Source organism: Petaurus breviceps, unplaced genomic scaffold (assembly GCF_028583685.1).
Source record: "Petaurus breviceps papuanus isolate PSGF00001 unplaced genomic scaffold, PetGlider_PUasm1.0 126, whole genome shotgun sequence".
Lineage (NCBI taxonomy): Eukaryota > Metazoa > Chordata > Mammalia > Diprotodontia > Petauridae > Petaurus > Petaurus breviceps.
This window is the reverse complement of record NW_027185655.1, coordinates 20,684,918-20,692,360: the sequence shown is the minus strand read 5'-3', so window position 1 is coordinate 20,692,360 and position 7,443 is coordinate 20,684,918. Positions and strand designations below refer to the sequence as shown.

At 38.7% G+C, this 7,443-nt stretch overlaps 2 protein-coding genes across 2 annotated transcripts in view; both read right to left on the bottom strand.

Moving 5' to 3' along the window:
- Positions 1-7,443, bottom strand: part of LOC138165848 (alcohol dehydrogenase E chain-like) — a 417,804-nt gene that overhangs the window by 221,404 nt on the left and 188,957 nt on the right. The window lies entirely within an intron of this gene.
- Positions 1-7,443, bottom strand: part of LOC138165852 (all-trans-retinol dehydrogenase [NAD(+)] ADH7-like) — a 224,302-nt gene that overhangs the window by 27,902 nt on the left and 188,957 nt on the right. The window lies entirely within an intron of this gene.

Sequence of the window (7,443 nt, the reverse complement as noted above, 5' to 3'; positions counted from 1 at the left end):
AGAAGAAGAAGAAGAAGAAGAAGAAGAAGAAGAAGAAGAAGAAGAAGAAGAAGAAGAAGAAGAAGAAGAAGAAGAGTCAATTTACTAACCTGTAAATACAAATTAATCTTAGCAACTGGAAGTTGTTTATGAGCAAAGGAGCTATGGTGCCAGCATGGGTGATGTTAATACAAACAAAGAAAAATTTAATTAAGATATTTTATGTTGACAAGTTGCCAAAGCTAACTAGCACATTGGAGGCTTTAGGTCAAATACAAAAAAAATGGGGAGGGCTGAATGGTGCAGAGACAATATTTAACCTTTCTACAGAATAATTCTATATTGTAATAATTTATCCTCTAAATAGGGGTTCATAATCTGTGGAATGAATTAATAACTAAAACAATAATTAAACACTTGGTATGTAGGAAGAACTATGCTAAACACTGGGGATACAAATAGAAAAGTCAGACAATCCCTGGTGTTAGGGACGTCACTTTCTAATGGGTGAAAAAGCTATGTGGAAGTTTCAGATGCAAGTCAGATGGAAAGATCCCATGGTCCTTAGGGTGCAGGAGGCAAGCAAATTGTAATATCTCTTCTTTCATGTTCATTTTAGTTTCTAATGTTGCACCGTTTGACAGTGCCAAAGACTTAGGCAGCAAGAATTTTCTTTTCTGGGTCCTTAGTCATTGTGATTGTAGCATCTACAGGGGCTGTGTCTCCACAGGAGTTCCTTCCAAGAATTATGGTGAATGGTACTTGTCTGGAAATATCATTATTCTTAAGGCTCTGGGGTTAAGGGTCTTGGTCTGTCTCCATGAGGGTCTGAGGAGAGAGTAGTCAAGGTAGGGTGGTGGCCTAACTTGCCTGGCACAGGCTGCTTCCTGGGGACTTTAAAAAATACACACACACACACACACACACACACACACACACACACACACACACACCAGATGGTTCCATGACAAAAAAAAATTTAAGAACTCTTATATTAAGAGAATCAAATAAAGGCTAAGTTGAAAGACCTGAAAGGACCATTTTCTCTGTCCAGCCATCCCTGTCTTGGCTTCCTTTCCCTGTTGTGACCTTAAAGAAGACTGGTTCAATTATATATTCTACTGAGCCCTCTGGTTATTTTCATCATTGGCCAATTACCACTCAAACTCTGCCAAATCTCAAGCCTGTGGTAATTGTATCACAAACATTCTCTGTACTTATTCTGATGCTGCAGAACGCCCCTGGCGAAAATCAAGAGAATGTGTCCAACTTGGTCCACTACAAATCCACATTATCCAATCTCACCAAGACCCTTTTTGCCACATGACCATCCTTTCATTCTTTCCTGCCTCAATCCCAGTATCAGTTGCAGCTGTTCCAGATTTTTTCCCTACGCAGACCCTGTACCATACCACTTACCCTCTTTCCTCTCCCTCTCAGATGAAACTCTTGCTTCTCACTTTACTGAGGAAAATGGACAATTCCATTATGGATGCCTTCTTCATCCCTGCACCACATATCAAAATCATTCTCTATGACCCTACCCTACCCCCACACTTCTCTACTCCTTATTTCTAGTCTTTGAGAATGAGGTGACCTTTCTTATTGCAAAAAGCAACTCTTCTACTTTTTCTTTGTCTCATTCTTTCCCATCTCCTCTGGGAGCTTGCCTCTCTAGTCATTGGCTCTCTGGTTCTCATCATCAATCACTTATACTTACTGGATCCTGTCCTGCTGCCCACAACCCCACACCTTGATCTCAGTCATCTTAAACACAGGTGAACAAAACACAAAAACAACAAACACGCTTCTCTTGATCTTGCCATTCCCTCAAACTACTATCTTACATATTTCTTCCTTTTTAGTGAACCACAGTTGGAAAGGAAACCATATCCAAAGGCACTCCCACCACCAACACACACACACACACACACACACACACACACACACACAAATACGTTATTAAGCCTTTGCTTTGCAGACCTTAAATGAGGTCTTCTACCTCCCACTGCTTCCTTAGGCAGTGCATTTATTTTATTTATTTCTCTTAAATCTAGTTGCTTTTCCTTTTTTTCTTCCAATTTATTAAATTATTTGTTTTTAGTTTTCAACATTCACCTCCATAAGTTTCAAATTTTCTCCCCCTCCCTCCTTCCCTCCCCAAGATGACCCGCAATCTGATATGGGCTCCACACACACATTCCTACCAAACACGTTTCCACATCAGTCATGTTGCCCAGAAGAACCATAATGAATGGGGAAAACCATGAGAAAGGAAAACAAAAAAGAACATAGTCTGCTTCATTTTGCATTGTGGCTCCATAGTTGCTTCTCTCAATGTGACTGGCATTTTCCATCATGTGTCTTTTGGAATTGTTTTAAGTCCCTGCATTGCTGAAAAGGATTAAGTCTATCAAAATCAATCCTCGAACACTGTGGCTGTTACTGTGTACAATGTTCTCCTGGTTCTGGTCCCTTCACTCAGCATCAGTTCATAGGTCTTTCCAGGTTTTTCTGAAATCCACCTATTCATCATTTCTTACAGCACAATAGTATTTCGTTACATTCATATACCACAACTTCTTCAGCCATTCCCCAATTGATGGGCATCCCCTCGATTTCCTGCTCTTGGCCATCACAAAAAGAGCAGCTATAAATATTTTTGTACATGTGGCTCCTTTTCCAATTTTTATGATCTCTTTGGGATATAGCCCTAGAAGTGGTATTGCTGGGTCAAAGGGTATGCACATTTTTATAGCCCTTTGGGCATAGTTCCAAATTTCTTTCCAGAATGGTTGGATCAACTCCCAGCTCTACCACCAATGAATTAGCGTTCTAACATTTCCGCATCCTTTCCAACACTGATCATTTTCTTGTTTTGCCATGTTAGACAATCTAATAGGTGTGATGTGGTACCTCATAAAACATATTAAACATAAAACATGATAAAAACAGAGTTGTTTTTATTTGTATCTCTAATCAATAGTGATTTAGAGCATTTTTTTCATATGACTATAGATAGCTTTAATTTCTTCCTCTGAAAATTGCCTGTTCATATCCTTTGTCCATTTATCAATTGGGGAATGGCTTGTATTCTTGTAAATTTGACTCAGTTCTATATATATTTTAGAAATGAGGCCTGGATCAGAGACACCGGTTATAAAAATTCTTCCCCAGTTTTCTGCTTCCCTCCTAATCTTGGTTGCATTGACTATGTGCAAAAACTTTTAATTTTAATGTAATCAAAATTATCCATTTTGCATTTAATAATGTTCTCTATCTCTTGTTTGGTCATAAATCCCTCCACTCTCCATAAATCTGATAGATAAACTGTTCCTTGCTCTCCTCATTTGTTTATACTATCAGCCTTTATACCTAGATCATGTACCCATTTGGACTTTATTCTGGTTGGTCTGTGCCCGGTTTCTGCCATACTGTTTTCCATAGTTAACTTTTCTTCTTGAGCCCTTTTAACCTTCTGACACTGACAAACACCCCCTCTTCCCAGGGTGTTTCTCTTCTTGCAGTGTCCGTGACATTTCTCTCCTCATACTCATCTCCCCCTTCAGCACCTTATACTCTAGGAAAGAGAAGAGGGCTTTAGGTACAGGGCTGAGTTCATTTCCTATAGAACTCAAGCCTACCATGCTCCTTTAGGTTTGCTGACTTCACATTTGACCCGGAAGCCTGCCTTCACAGTAACCATAGGTATGGCTCCTCGGTCCAGTGGGGATTCTGTCATCTACGCTAACACCAAAAAGGACACATGAAGCAGACCAAAACAAAATCCCAACCCTAAGTCCATTTCTTGGGGCCATAGTGTAAAAAGGAGCTGAAGGGAAGGTATCACCAGCTTAATTAATGATATTCATGCTGTGAGTGAGCTTGAATCTTTAACCTTTCTGGACAGTCATGGGCACGGGGTTTGGTGGGGGGGGGATCTCTGACTGTCTCAGTCTCTTAGTTTTAAAGACTCAATCTGTTCTGGCTTCTAAGGCAATGGAAAGAAACTGTTGCTACCCATGTGGTGGGGCATGCTGGATATCTTCATCTCAAACAGAGTGCCTTCATTTTAGGCAATCTGGGCATGTCCAAATTGCTGTTTATTTCTATAAGGCTGAAACCAATGCACCCTTTCCCCCTACTTGTCCTCCACCCCCTAGTCAAATGTTGTTTTATATCCTCCAACCCCACAAAATAAGCATTATCTTTAAAGGTAAGATGGTGAGAAAGAACTCTCCTTTGTGTTCTCAGTGAAAGTGCTGTTGGTTGGGCACAATTTTGCTAAGTCATCCTGAATAGTAATGTTGCTGAAATGACTGAGAGTGATAGAATTGCAAAGCCACGCTATGACTGTGGCAACAACAGCGGTACAGAGGGAGGGTGGGGCTGACATCTTGGCTCTGACTCCAAATGTTTATTTTTCTTCTCTCCCTCCTTCCCCAGGAGGGCATGTGATACCAGCAGGAATAGTGAATGTTGAATGGAAGACACACAGAATAGAAGACTGAGAGCCACCAAAGGAAATCATTTTCCCCTGGCCCTAGGACTAGCCTTATTCTCCAGTTTCCCAAGAAACGATATGGTAACTTGTGACTGATGTCACAGGCTGTTACTATTGCTGTTTGTTCTTCCTTCTCGAGATGACCATGACATCAGGAAGGTGATTCCATGACTTGCACATGAACTGGATTTAATTGAGAAAGGGCTGTGCAAAGTCACCAGCCTCACTTTCTCCTCTGGAGCCATCTGGGTCTAGTGGCCAGATATAGATCGGGACAACTGGAGATAACTCCCTGTGATTGATGTCATGGAAAGAGCATCAGCCCTGGGTTCAGATCTCACATCTGGCAATCACTGTGGGCAAGTCATTTGAACTCCTCCTCTGTTTCTTCCTCCACAAAATGAGGGGGGGAGTTGAACTAAAAGGTCTCTGAGGTCCCTCCTCATGCTAGCCCCATGATCTCTGCTATTCTCCCATGACCCCAAAACAAGGCTCTCTTCACTAAGAAGGCAAAATTCAAAGGGAAATAAATAAAGCTCCACTCTAGCAAAGTCAAATTTCTGTTAATCCAGTTTTAAGGAGGGAGTGCCAATGCTGAGATCCAAATCATAAGATTATGCTTAAACTTTGGCATTACTCCAAAATCTGCCTTTGACACTCAAACCCGGCCCATGCAGAAAACCCAAAGCAGATGTTTCAAAACAAGATGTTTTCCAGCTGCTCCTCACAAGCCTTCCAATGATTCATAGTACCAACTGGGCACAAGGCCCAGGCCTCTTCACAGAGCTCACAGGAGGGGTTGGCTTCTAAGCATTGCCAATAGGGCCAAATTTTCTCCGATAATTCACATCTCTGTAGCACTTTGAGGTAAGTCCTTACCTGATTTCTTCACAACATCCCTGAGAGGTGAGCAGTGTAAAGATTATGACTCTCCTTCTGCAAATAATAAGCATACTTGCCATTGAGATAGTTGTTTGTTTTTAATTAAAAATATCTCCCACATGGATCTAAAATTCTTTCATTATTCATTCCTTTGGGGTTAGGCACTAAAAACTATTATACCATACAAATGTCATTCAGGAAGGTTAATACAGTAAAATATTATCTGGTATTACCATCTTTGCTCCAAATAATTTATCAGATAAGCCCTAGTAGAAAGTAGGGCTCTGAGGGATAAGTTATAGAGTTGTTAAGTTTTGATCCTTTAAGAAAGTGGTCTCCAAACTTTCTTGCTCATACACCTCTATTGTTTAAAAAAAAAATAATTCTGAGCATATATCCCCAGTCTGTAAGCATTTACCTAATTTTAAAAAAATCTTTAAAGCTTATTTTATTTTCAATTTATGGAATAAAACAACATTTTGATAGCATAGTATAATAAAAAAGATGATTGCACATGAAACTGCATATCTATTGTATACAACTTACTATTCCTTTTAAATAAAGTTATCATGTAAATTTTCTCTTTTGTCCCCTCCCCTCATTGTAGAGATGGCTGCCATTAGACACAAATAGATATATATCCATATATGTGTGTATATATAAACACACATACGTAAAATTATCTTATAATTCTATTTATTAGAATAGATAATAATGCAGATCATGTCTTCTTACGTCCTTTATAGTTAATTTGGGTATCTATAATAATTAAAATTACTTATTCACTCGAAGTCATTCTTAAAACAATATTGTTGTTAATGTATACAATATTCTCTTGGTTCTGCTCATCTCACTCTGTTATTTCATGCAAATCTTTCCATGTTTTTTCAAAGATCATTGAGTGTTTATCCTTTCTCATAACACAACAGTATTCCATTATATTCATTTACCACAACTTGTTCAGCCATTCCCCATTTGGTGGGCATACCTGCAAGTTTCATTTCTTTGCCATCACAAAGAGAGTTTCAAAAAACATTTTAGAACATATGGGGGTTGAGCAGTAGCCAATCTTAAACTATATTATAAGGTAGTAATTATCAATACTATCTGGTACTGGCTAAGACACAGAAGGATAGATTAAAGGAACAGAGTAGACATACAATTTACAACAGCAAAATAAACATAATAACCTTGCATTTGCCAAGTGTAAAGACTTAAGATTTTAAGATAAGAATTCATTATTTGGTAAAAAAAAAAAATTGGAAAGCAGTATGACAGAAACTGGGCATAGACCAATTTCTTACACCATTTAAAAGATAATGTCAAAATAAATATGTGTCCTAGATATAAAGAAAGATATTACAAGAAAATTAGAAGAACATGGAACATATTACTTCTCAGATTTATGGATAAATAAACAAGATCTAGAGAACAAAGTTATGTGTACAGTGGATGATTCTGATTACATTAAATTTAGAAGTTTTTGTAAAAATAAAACAAATGTATCAGAAGGAAAAGCAGGAAATTGGGGAAAATTTTTATAGACAGTTTCTCAGATATAGGTCTCATATCTCAAACATATAAAGCATTTACTTATAATTTATGTAATGTGCTGATGATTTGGGAGGCCAAAGGATGCCTCATGATTCCTGCCCCAGGGAAGTTTCTCCTCTTATGGTGTTTACATAAGTTTGCTTCTGGGTGTCATTCCTTTTTTTCAGTACGGCTGGCTTCCCTCTCAGTCAACTGTCTTCACTGATGGGCATTCAGTGCTAGACTGGGTCAAGAAGGCCACTCAGGTCCTAAGCTAGCTCCTTGTTGGACCTGACTGACAGGGCCAATGGTTCTAGTGGGATCTTTGATAAAATTTCAGGATCTCCTGAAATCATGGTCATCTACTCACTTCCATCTCAAAATACTAATTAACTTAAGGAAAGAATAAATGTGCACACACACACACACACACATACACACACACCAGAGGCATCATATTATCAGGTACACATAATAAACATATGAGGAAAAGTCATTTTTTATTTGTTCAAAACAATTCTCTTCACTTGAAAGCCATCAGAGAA